The following is an 11,519-nucleotide window of genomic DNA, read 5'->3' on the forward strand; positions in this document are numbered from 1 at the left end:
TCCGCGCCCCCGGCTCGTTCATTCATAGATCGCGCGCGCTCCCGGCCCATTCATCCCGGCGCGCGAGGAGCCCCGTTACCGTGGTAACCGCCCCCCCCGCACACCCCGGTACCGAGCGGGGGTCCCCGCGCCCCCCGAGCCCCCCGTGCGCACCGGGACGGGGCCTGGGAGCGCCCCGAGGGTCCGTGTACGGGACGGGGAGGGGGGGGGCGGGCGCGTTTTCCTGGCGGCGGGACCGGGGGCGGCTGTGCCCGGGGGTCCCCGCGTTCGCACGGCTGCAGGGAGGGCGAGGGCTCCCCTGGGGCTCCCGCCCGCTCAGCCCCCCGAGCCCCGGGCAGCGGCCGCCACGTCGGCGGGGGCGGCCCCCTCTCGCCCCCCCGGGCTGGGGCAGCAGCTCGGCCCCGGCGGTTTCCATCGTGGGCTGGGCTTCGCGCTGCCTTAACCTTGACCTTCTCCCCGCTCCCCTCTCCCCGTCTCTGTGGTCGTGGCACTGAGCTCCGGCGCTGGAGAGTGCAAACCACCCCCCAGAGTGGTGGGGGCCCCCCCCCGAAACGCCCCAGGGGTTGCAGGGAGTGCGGTGGTGGTGGGGTCAGGGGTACGAACTGCAGGGTGGCAGAGGGGTGCACCAATCCTGCACATGAGGGTGTGTGCAGATCACACGTGTGCACCCGCGGCTCTGTGTGCGGGGGGTTGTGCAGACCCTGTGCCCACCCTCCTGTGCATCCCAGGTCCAGCTGTGTGGGGAGGACAGATGTGCTGCCGTGGGCACCCATGGCGCTGGGCCCATGTGGGTTGTGGCAGAAAGCTCCAGAGTGTGGCAGGGGCCGGGGGGATGGGGGAGAACTGGAGCTGGATGAATCTTCCAGACAGCGTCTTCTGCCTCCCCAGGGCACCTGGAGAGAGGAGCCACAGGTGGAGGAGAAGCTGCTGCTCCAGCCCCACAGGTGAGCTCCAGCCCTACAGGTGAGCTTCAGCCCCACAGGTGGGCTCTAGCCCAGGGGCTGAGGTACCAGTGTGACAGGGCAGTGCTCCAGGTCGGTGTGGGGCTGAGCGTGGGTCCTCACACAGCTGCACTTGTGTGTGCCTTGCACAGATGGGTTCTCCTGCAGTTTGTGCACGTGGAGGACATGGGCAGGCGAGAGCACACATGTGCGTGTGTACACACGTGTTAGTGTTTGTGCCCTCGGGCACATCTGTGTCTGTGTGTGCTCTGAGCCCCCGTGGCCGCGCTGCCGGGGTGGGTGGGTGGGTGGGTGCTCAGGGCCGCGCTCACGCCGGGGGTTGCCCTCACATGCAGCCGTGTGCGAGTCGCGGGCTCCGCACGCCGGGCCGGGCGCCTCGCGCTGCCGGGATGACTCACGGGCTCGCAGAGGAAGCCGTGACTCAGGCCTGGATTCCTGCCGCTCCCCGCCCCCCCGGCCGCTCCGGCCATCGCGGCCACGTGGAGCCCCCGGGACCTGCGGCCGGCCCGGTGGGTCACAGCGAGTTCTGGGGGTCCCCGTGGGGCTGCTGGGAGCCATGCTGGGGGCACGTGCCCCTTCCCTGGGCCATGGGGACCATGCGGTCCGTGGGGACCCCAGTGCCTTCGGGCACTCGGGAGGAGGCAGCTGTGGGCGCTCGGGGTGGCACCGACCCGCCCCGACTCCCGCCCCAGCTGGGCACGGGGTTCCGGCTCGGGCACATTTCCCGGGGTGTCTCGGGCAGCTGCAGCTGTGCCACCCCCGGGCAGCGGTGCCAGGCACTGCCCCGAGCTCCCAGGCGGGGGGCTCCTTTCTGTGCAGGGGCCGGGGCTGCTCCACCTGCCCTGGGTTTGCTGTGGGTTGGGGTGTGGCAGCGGCTCCACCTGCCCCTGGCGCTCGGCCACCTCTGGCACCAGGCTCTGCAGCTGCTCTGGCTGCCGGCCCAGTGGCGGGTGGGGGGCCGGGGTGCCACAGGCAGCACGGGGGACCTGGGTAGGGGACAGCTGGCTGCAGAGGGGGGCAGTCAGTGGTGCCTTGTGGTGCGGAGGTGCTGAGCCAGGGGCCAGCAGTGCTGTGCAGTGCTCAGGGTGCTGTGCTGGCGTCACTGGTGCTGTGCAGTGCCTGGGGTGCTGCGCTGGCGGTGCCACGCAGTGCCCAAGGTGCAGTGCCACGGCACGGGCAGCCTCAGTGAGTCAGAGCAAGGTGCAGTAGCTGCCCCCTCCCCACTCACCCGTTCCCAGGCCCTGCTCACCAGATTCACTTTCACAATGACTGGTGCAGCCGCTCGGGCTCTGCTGAGATCGCCCTGGCCCACACTGCCCACGCTGCCTGTGGCCTCCTGCCCTCTGTCACCACCTGTGACCCTGCACGGTGCTGCCACTGGCCTCGGCCAAGCCCCCTCAGCCCTGGCCCTCACCAGCTCCTGCCCCAGGTGCTGCCGAGCAGGGCGGTGTTCGCCCTCCTGAGCGGACCCCGCGTGTCCCCGAGGGGCTGCAGCCCCTGCGCAGGGCCGGGGTCCGGCGGGCGGCAGTGGCGGGTGGCAGTGGGGTGTCACGGCCGGCAGTGAGTCAGCACAGGCAGGTGGGGACGGACACAGGGACGCCGTGATCGGGGACGCTGTGATCGGGGAATGACTCATGTGTTAAACAAACAAACAGGCGAGTCTGTGTCGGCAGCTTCCTCCTCGCCCCAGCACCGGGGAGCCGTCGGTGCACCCCGGTCACCGAGCCCCTGCAGCGGAGCTGCCGCCACACGCGGTGTCACAGGCACATACGTGCACAGGGAACCCCTGCCCCGCAGCCGGCAGGACGGTCCTGGGGGTCCTGGGGCAGGGGGTGACGGGCCCTGGTGATTCCTGGGATCCCCAAACACCTGCCTTTCGCCCTCGCTCAGGAGCTGCAGTGGCCAGAGCCGGGCGGGCACCTGGCTCCCAGAGCCGGGGATTTCCCAGGTCCAGCCTCACCTGGGCTGGGGCCCTGTGGCCTCTCCCTGGGCCTGCAGGTGTAAAACCCAACCATAGGTAACCACCCAGCCCATGGCACGGCCGGCCTGCCCGGGCACCCTGCGGCTCAGCCACGTGCCTGCCGGGCTGGGAGCGAGCTGGGGGGTGGCAGCCAACTGCCCGGCTCTGGCTCGTCCCGGTCCTGCAGCCCCTGACCTGCAGGTCCCACTGCTGAGCCGAATTCAGTCTGTTCTCAGCCTAAAGGTGCTTCTCCCAGGCCCCGCTGTGTTCGGGGGCCGTGAGTGATGCTGTGCCCTGGCACAGGGTCCATCCCCCCGACCCCCGGTGGGGCTGTGCCGTCACCACCAGCGAGTCCAAGCGTGACCCGTGGCCTCGTGCGCACGCACACCCAGAACGTCAGGAATGTTTTGTGGGGAGGCTGGAAAACGGTCAGTCAGTCGTTTACTGGATTTTTTTCCACCCTTTCTGCTGTGGGTTTGGCCGGGGGCCCGGGGCGGGCTTGGGGGGGTGGGTGTGAGCAGGCGTGTGATGAGCCGGGTGTGACGGGGCTGGCGAGGGCTGGGAAAGTGCTGAGCTGGTGTGAACCCGCCATCCCCATCTCCTCCTCTCCAGCCCTTCCTGGAAGCGGCTGCAGGGAACGTTCCTGCCGGGTGTGGTTACGTGGGCAGCTGTGCCCATCCCCAGGCGTCGGGGCGCCTCATCCGGGAGGGAGAGGCCAAGGGCAGGGGGTGCAGCCTGGGGGGTCAGTGCGGGTGCCCTGCGTGCTCCTGCCTCGCTGAGGGGGGACGAGGTGAGGGGCCCACACAGGCTGGGAATGTTGCTGCTCCTCGGGTCCCTGTGCCACTTCCCCTTCCCCATGGTGGGAGCGTGGGGCTGGGGGGAGCGTGTCCTGCCTGGAGCCACAAGCTGAGTCAGGGACAGGACAGGAATAGAGTCGGGTGCCTGAGTCACAGCCCGCGTGCAAAACCAGCAGCGCTTCCCCAGGAAGGGGGAACCCCAGGGCCCTGACACCCCCGGTATTGTGTCAGCCACTTCCCTGGGATCAGGGTCCCCCACTCCTACATCGGCCATGGCTCCCTCTGGAGCTGGGACCTGCCACCGCCGCTGGCTCTGTCCCTTGCTGCTGTCACCAGCCACAAGGTCAGGAGATCAGGCAGGGATGGAGGCAGGGAGCAGCTGCCCCACCACAGGACCTTCTCTCTGTGCCCACGCAGGGCATGGAGCCCCTCAGCCCCCAGTTCCAGCCAGGGTACCGTGCTGGTGCTCCCCTGGCACACGCGTGTGCACAGTGCACCCCCACCCCCGCCTGTGCATTGCACTGCAAGTGGGACAGACCCTCCTGCACCCTCCGTCTGTCCGGCTGTTCCTCCGCCAGCTCTCACAGCCCCCCCCTCCCTCCCGCCTCCCCCAGAGCCTTCCCGCAGTGTCTCCATTGATAAATCTGGAGCGTTGCCATGGTGACGCTGCCGTGGGGCGCAGCTCGGGGCTGCCGAGGGGCCCAGGCCCACGGCGCGGGGCCGGGGGGGCTGCTGGATCCACGCGTGTGGCCGTGCACACGTGTGTGATTTCACAGGCATGTGGCCGTGCACACATGTGTGATTTCACAGGCGTGTGGCTGCACACGTGCATGCGTGTCCCATGCTGGGGGCTCGGGGGGCCCAGCAGTGTTTGGTGACTGCACCGCGCCGGCAGTGGGACCCCACGGGGGGGCTGCAGGGGGTCTGGGGCAGGGGGGCGGCTCTGGCATGTAAGGGGAGCACAGAGGGGGCTGGAACTGGGCCCTGCTCTGGGGAAGCCCTGGGACCACCCAGGGACCACTCACTGCCTCCAGCACAGCTGGGCAGCTGCAGACCCCGGGGGTCTGGGGCTGGGGGGGCTCAGGCAGGCAGTGCCTGCCCCCAGGCAGCTCCCGCTGTTCCCTGCACCCTCTGGCACCCACGGCCCCTGCGCTCGGGGGTCCACGTGGGGAGCCCACGTCCGCTTTGGCCACACGTGTTCGACCCCGTGGACGTGGGCAGAGCCTGGTGCTGCCGGTGCTGCAGCCCTGAGCGCCCTGCAGGGGATCGGGGGTGCTGAGGGGGTGCCGGGTGCTGGGATCAGCCCCGTTTGCAGCCAGGAGTCAGGGGACACAGACAGGACCCCGGGGTACGGGGTGATGTGGGATTGCTGCCAGCGGGGCCGTGGCACAAGCGTGGGCTGCGCGGGCACACGCGTGCGGTGCCGCGTGGGCAGGATCGGTGCGTGTGGCGTGGCTGCCCTCTGCTGCCACGGCCACGGCAGCGCCCAGCACCACGGCACCCGTGGGACGCTGCGGGGGGGCCTTGGCAGGGACCCCCTTTGTGCAGAACAATGGCAGCCCCCCTCCCGCCAGCCCCTGGCCCTCACCCGCAGCCTGCGGGTAGGGGTGAGGGGCTGCCAGGGCTGGGAGGGGGCAGGGGAGGGGGCTCTGAGATGTTGTTGAAGACGAAATGTCCCCACACCCCTCAGCTGGGACGGGGTCACCCAGCAGCCAGGAGGAAACAAAGCATTCTCTGGGCTTTCAGAGCCCTGAGGAGGGGGCTCAGCCCCGGGTGGGCCGGTGTCGGTTCCTGGTGGTCTCCGCTGGTCTCAGGGGCGTGGGGCTGGTGTGGATCCTGCGGCTCCATCCCATCCTCCATCCCGCGTTGGGAAGCAGGTCATGTCCAGCTCCCGGCACGGCGGCAGCGCTGGGGGAGCTCAGCTTTCTGGGGCAGCTCTGGGCTGCTGGGAGCAGCCAACTGCGGCTTCCTGCGCTGCCGGGGCTCCGGGGGAGGGATTCCAGCGGCACGGGGCTACGTGGCACTGCCGTCAGGGGGACAGGGCGTTGGGGGGCTCAGCCCCCCCCTCCTCTTCAGCTCACCCCAAAGAGGGGCTCTTGGCACCCGTCTCCTCCCTGGCAGCAATACAGGGAGGGCTGGGGGGAATAGAGGGTTCTGTGCAGGTTTGTCTGAGGAAGCTCACTGGGAGGTGGGATGCTGGGAAGGGCTGGGATGAGCACTGTGGCTCCTTGCAGAGGTGTGAGGTCAGTGGGATGCTGGGGGTCTTGGCTGCTCCACGAAGGGCATCCTTCTGCCCCATGGAGGGCTAGGGGTGAGCTCCCAGAAAGCTCTTTGCTCCAGGAGTTGCTCCCTCAGCTCGGGGCAGCTGATCTGGGTGGTACCAGCCTGTGCAGTGCCAGGATCCGGCCTTTCCCTGCGGAACGCCCGGCTCCCAGGGCAGGTGTGGTGCTGCTGGAGGCAGAGACGCTGCCTCTACCTGCCTCCATTCAGATCAGCGCGGGGGGAGCACGGGGGAACTTTCCCGACTCGTTTCCCCACCTTAAGGGGAAAAAAAGAGGAGTCGCATGACTTGGAGCTTCCCGAGAGGCAGCGCGGGGAGAGCGACCCAGGGAGCCAAGAATCTGCTCCGCTGCCGTGTCTCATTCCTGCTCTGCGGCGCAGGGCTGGGAGAGGTTGGGTTACGGGAGGCGCGGAAAGGGGACGGTGCAGGATGAGCTCATGCGAGGGCGCGGGAACCTTCTGGGCAGGAAAAAACGTTGATGCTGCAGTTCAGGGATTTCTGCAATCGCGGCTGTTCCCGCAGATCCCGGCTGGCTCCGCCCGGGCCGTCCCCTGTGCCCATGGCAATCGACCTGCCCGGGGGGGCTGTGGGGCTCAAGGTGATTCACGTGCCCTCGCGGGGACACGGCAGCACACGGCGAGGGGCTGTGCAGCAAAGAGGGAGAGAGGGGGGACGTGGGCTCCTGGGGGGACACCGGGGTTCTGATGAGCTCCAGGACCCTTGTGCAGGGAGCTGGACCATGGGGGGGCTTGGGCTTGAGGGGGGTGTGGGACCATCGGCCCCACCACAAATTGTGGCAGCAAACCCCAGTGTGAGGTTTTGCTACCTGGTCCCCACAGTGCCATCACCGGTGGGAGGGGGGGTGTGGAGGGGCACGAGGGGTCTGGAAAAGCTCCGATTTCCCCCAGCACTGGGGCTGGCTCCCCTCAGTGTGTAATTCACCCCATGCTGTGTTCCTGGTTCCTGGCAGTTTTCCCCCTGCTGACTGTGGATAAATCCTTCCCACGTCTCCAGCCCTCCGTCCCACAAGGTCTCTCGGTGTCGCGCGGTCAGAGGCTGTTTGTCCTGTCCTTGGGTAGCATCTCCTGCCCTTAAGAACTCGATGCTGCAAATAGTCTTAGATGATGATTAATGAGCGCTTATATAACTGAGCTGAGTCCTTAATGCAGCCGGGAGGGTGACAGGAGGGAAGGTGGGAGCAACAAACTGCACGTCACTGCAGCTGCTGCTGCTTTTCCCACACCGGAGCAGCCACATCCCGCACGGGGGGATGCTGGAGGGAGAGCCCCCCACGGGGCAGCAGCTGGGGCAGCCCCCACCTGGGTTTCCCAGGCAGGTTTGGATGCCATGGCATGGCCAGGCCCTCCAGCACGGCAGAGCTGGCAGGGGAAGGGTTTATGCTGGTAAAACATCGCTGTGTGACATTGTCTGGAATGTTGTGCTGATGCCGGCGAGCTGGGAGTGCTGGAAAAGGGTCCAAATCCCACAGCAACACCTGACTGTGGCCCACGTGGGGTGAGAGGGCTGCTGCCAGAGCCGCTGGGTGCTGGGTGCAGTCGTTTCTAAATTTGGCTGTGTTTGGGCAGGTAGGGATGGCCTGACACACGGGATTTGGTTTTCCATAATCTGGCTGGGAAGCACCAGCCCTGATAAATCTGCTGCTCAGCGCCAAGGCACTTCCATGGTTGCCATGGTTACCACATGCTTATTTTCACCATCTTCCTCACCTCAGCCGGGGTGCACCGGCATTCCCAGCCCCGAATCCCCCCTCACCTCGGCTCATTTCCTAATACTCTGGTTTGGGTATCCCAACGCTGCTGTGCATCCCAGCTCTTTGCTGTGCACCCGATCCCCCTGCTCCCTGTGCCTCCAATCCCCCTGCTCTCGGTGGATCCAATCCCCCCATGACTGCAGATCCAATTCCCCCACTCCCTGTGGCTTCAATCCCCCCACTCACTATGGATCTGATTCCTGTGGATCCAGTCCCCCATTCCCTGTGGCTTTGTCCTACAACTGGGTAAATCCCAGTCACAGGAACTGGCCGAGGGAAGCGCAGCAGCCCCGGCTCCTCGCCATGGCAACGGCAGGATTGCGTCAGGGCTTTTCTTTCCAACTGCAAAGCTGGATGAGCAACTCCCTCAGGGACAGGAGTAAGGGAGAAGGGAATATTCTTTTTCCCGGGGGCTTTGGGACTGCCAGTTCCCAAACTCAGCCCCGGCTCAGTGTTTTGCTCCTTGCTCCTGGGTCCAGGGCTGCGATGGGACAGTGCATGGTCAAACAGGGCTGAGACGCCGGGGACAGGGAGGGTTCCTGTGCCGGGGACAGTGAGAATTCCCGTGCTGGGGACAGTGAGTGCTCCTGTGCCAGAAAGGCTCCGTGTGCCTTCCCCACACTGTGGCATCTCTGCTTGTGGCACAGGCTGAGCTTGCAGGGAGGCGGGGAAGGAGCCGGAGGTTTGGTGATGGATGGCTGCTTCAGTCCAGCCTCGCGTTCCCACTTTCCCTGCAGCCCCAGCAAAAACAAAGGGAGAGAAGGCGGCTCTTCTGCTGTTCAGGATGTGCTGGGCCTCGCTGGGCCATGCTGGGCTCTGCTGTGCCCCGGTGCAGGAGGGTGGTCCTGGGGGCTCCCCAGGGCCCAGGGGGAAGAACGCGGTGCCAGAGCCTGGAGCAGGCGTGGGCTCGTGGATGGTTGTGCTCCCTCCCAGCCCTGGGTAAGGCACAGCCCCAGAGCAGAGACACCCAGCGCTGTCCCTGGCGCTCGGGCACCCTCTGCCCCATCCTCCCTCCCGGCGCTCCCCTCCCGGGAGGAGCTGCTCTGGGATTTGGGAACCTCATCAGAGTGGTGCCCGGGGCGGGGGCTGCCCTTGGCTCCTGAGCAGGTGCCAGGGCTGCCGAGCAGGTTTGGGCTCCTGCGCAGCTCTGGGCAGTTCCGTGTGCCCTGGAAAGAGGCCAGGAGTGCAAAGACTGGGAAAGGTCCCTACAAACACCACAGCAAGTGCTGCTCAGTGAGGACCCTCAGAGAAAACACTCACAGGTGAGGCTCTGGAGCTCACACAGGGATTGGGGCAGGATTGGTGCAGAGTGACCTCTGTGTTCTGCCTTGGGTGCTGTGTGTTCAGGACCCCCCGGCAGGGCCCTGCTGCTGCAGGAGGTTTGATCTAAGGACCTGAATCCTGTGTTGTTTCATTGCTTAATTAACTGCCCTAATGACTTGTGCAGGTGAGCTGCTTGCCATCCTGATCCCAGCACCTCTTCCAGCTGGAGCCCGTGGGATGTGCAGAGATGTCCCTGAGCCCCTCGGGCAGGTGGCACAGGGCTGCTGCAGCCCCTGTGTGCAGCCTGCTCATGGAATACCCTGCACTGGAAGAGACCCACGAGGATCATCGAGGCCACGGCTGACGTGACACACACCGTGTCTGATGCCCTGGGTCAGGAACGAGCAGATCTGGAGCACGGAAAGCTCCTGGGAGCTGTGGAATTGGGGCAGGAGCGTGGTTTCCTTGGTCCAGCTCTCGTCGTTCCACTGGGTAACTCTGTCAGTGCCAAAGCAAAGGCACCAACACACCCAGGTGAGACCAAAGTCACCCTTTTGGGACAAATCCAGCCAGGGCTGCAATCTCCATTCCCTGTCACAGGAGCTGCTCTGCTCCCACGAGCCTTTCATCCCGCCGGGACTCGGATTCCTCTGGAGCCGCAAAGGCTCACAGTGTTATTCTCGTAACATCCGACCTGCCTGGCTTCGTGCGAGGAGTCAAAACCCCGTGAATCCTGGTGTTTGTCCCTTGAGTTTGCAGCAGGGATGGTGTTGGGCTGGCAGCTCCTCCCAGGTGGCTGGTGGCTCTGTGCATCAAGGTCGCTTTATCTGCCCTCAGCACGGGCCAGAAAGCTCATGTTAATGGGTCGCTAATTTAATCAAAGTGCAGGGCTGGGATCTTTTTTCCCTCTTGAAGGGCAGAAATCAATTTGCAATGACAGCGGATGCACCTCCTCGCTCCTCCAGGCTCCTGACAGACCACTCAAAATTAGCCCCACACAAAATTAGGTGGAATTAAAAAAACCCACCAGACTTATTCAGTAATTCAGACCCAGAATTTAAAATTGAAATGCCCGTCTCAAACCAGCAATCACTTTTCTCATTTGCATAAAATACTGTACTACTTTCTCCTTCTATTTGCAGTTTCATCCCGTTTTTAACTCTTGCTCTTTGCATATTTACAGAATCATGGAATATTCTGAGTTGGAAGGGACTCACAAGGAAGTCCAACTCCTGTTACAGATGTTTTCTTCTTTACTGCAGAATATATCAGATACAATTAATTATATATATAAAAATGTAAATTATCATTATTCAGTGTTGTTAATTTGCTCTCAGGACTGAAAAGTGAGTAAATTTTTTCACAGTAAGAAATAATAATAATAATAATAATAATAATAATATTGTCTTGATCTTGGGCTTTTTTAGGTGTTTTTGAGCACTTTGGTGGCACCGTCCCACCCCTGCAGGCCTGTGTGCTCAGAGAAACCACTGATGGGGTTTCGTAATTACTGTATGCGTTGTTTACAAACAGCCCTTTTCCTGCAAATCCCGAAGGTGTAGCAACAAATCAGGGGGGAAAAGGCCAGTTTCCGTGCTCTGGGAGGGATGGAATGGACGCTCCCTGCTTGGACAGAGCAATCACAGGCAGATTTCTTTGCATCTCCCTGCGGTTTGTTTTTCTCTGTCTCAGCGCTCGGTTTGGAAATCAATCACCGAAGAGTCCTTATTTCCATACTCCAGTGGTTTTATTTATTCTGTGCAGCTGGGAGGGAAGGACGGAGGAACGGAAGGAGGGCGGCCGCGCGTTCCTGCTGTGAACTGCAGTGGGAATTACGGGGAATTTCTGGAGGCAGCGCCGATGTGGCCAGACCTGTCCCTGGCCGGGGGACACACCAGTGACCCGTGGTGTGTCCGGTCCTGTCCCCACACGCGGTGACACCACAGCCCCGTCCTCGCCGCGTTTCCTTCCCGTTTTCCTCCCCGTTCCTTCCTGCCAGTCTCCTCCTCTCCCATATATTTGTTCCCTCCCTCGAGTTCCTTCCTCTTCTGCATTTTAAAACACTTTTTCTGCATTTTCTACACGAGATTGTAATTGTCTTATGAAACACTGAACATTTTTATTTTAAGGGCTTTTTCAGGCCGCTGCAGCCCCTGAGACACGCGTTTATCTGTGTCAGGTTCCTCTTTCAATACGGAAGTTTTTACTGCTGGAGGCGTTCTCACCTTAGGGAAACCTCAGGGTGGGCTTTTAAACATTTCAGTGGGAAACGGGCTGAGCAAAGATCTTTTATTATTATGTTTTGAACAGAATTTTTGTTGCTTTGGCTGCTTCTCACACTCATCGTGCTGAGCTCTCCCAACTGTGTGTGTGGGACAACACTGGGAGGAGGAGGCTGGAGGGATCGTTCCCTACGGGCCGTGGGGCAGGGAGGAGGGGTGGTGACAGGACGGGGCCCTGGGCCGGGGGTGACAGGAGGGGACAC

The 11,519-nt window shown here is 63.6% G+C and overlaps 1 long non-coding RNA gene across 1 annotated transcript; it reads left to right on the forward strand.

Annotated features, from left to right (window-relative positions):
* Positions 1-6,844: 6,844 nt before the first annotated feature.
* On the forward strand, positions 6,845-10,762 carry LOC120324468. The gene is made up of 2 exons (XR_005565809.1): positions 6,845-9,033; positions 9,219-10,762. It is a non-coding gene; the product is annotated as an uncharacterized LOC120324468 (long non-coding RNA).
* The last annotated feature ends 757 nt before the right edge of the window (positions 10,763-11,519 follow it).

The sequence above is a fragment of the Pipra filicauda genome, unplaced genomic scaffold (genome assembly GCF_003945595.2).
Source record: "Pipra filicauda isolate LSUMZ 115617 unplaced genomic scaffold, ASM394559v2 scaffold548_size709544_pilon, whole genome shotgun sequence".
NCBI lineage: Eukaryota > Metazoa > Chordata > Aves > Passeriformes > Pipridae > Pipra > Pipra filicauda.